The sequence below is a fragment of the Bison bison genome, unplaced genomic scaffold (assembly GCF_000754665.1).
Source record: "Bison bison bison isolate TAMUID 2011002044 unplaced genomic scaffold, Bison_UMD1.0 scf7180017864321, whole genome shotgun sequence".
Lineage (NCBI taxonomy): Eukaryota > Metazoa > Chordata > Mammalia > Artiodactyla > Bovidae > Bison > Bison bison.
Window position 1 is genome coordinate 209,732 of NW_011494893.1, and position 376 is coordinate 210,107.

Genomic DNA, 376 nt, shown 5'->3' on the forward strand with positions numbered 1-376 from the left:
TGGATGCCCCCAGGCTCTGGCTGCCCCCAGCTCTGGACGCCCGCCACCACCACCCCCGCCTCCCCCGTGGGCTTGTGTGTCCCCCACGAGCATGCAGAGGAGCCCTGACGACCTGTTGCCTATGTGCCCTAGCGGCCCTGCCCGCCGATGTCCTAAGACACACCTGTCCTGAGTCCTGGCTGCTCTGACAGCGCTCAGGGTGACTTACCCTCTCCTGGACTCTGTTTCCTTACCAGCTACTTTTAGAATTATGAGACGCTTGATTCCTAGTTTCCGGCTCCCCAGGCTGGCAGAAGCTGGAACTACCTAAAAGCCTGATTCCTTCTGTGTCCCACATGCAGGCTTGGCTCCAGAGCAATTTGCGGGCAGGGGTGGG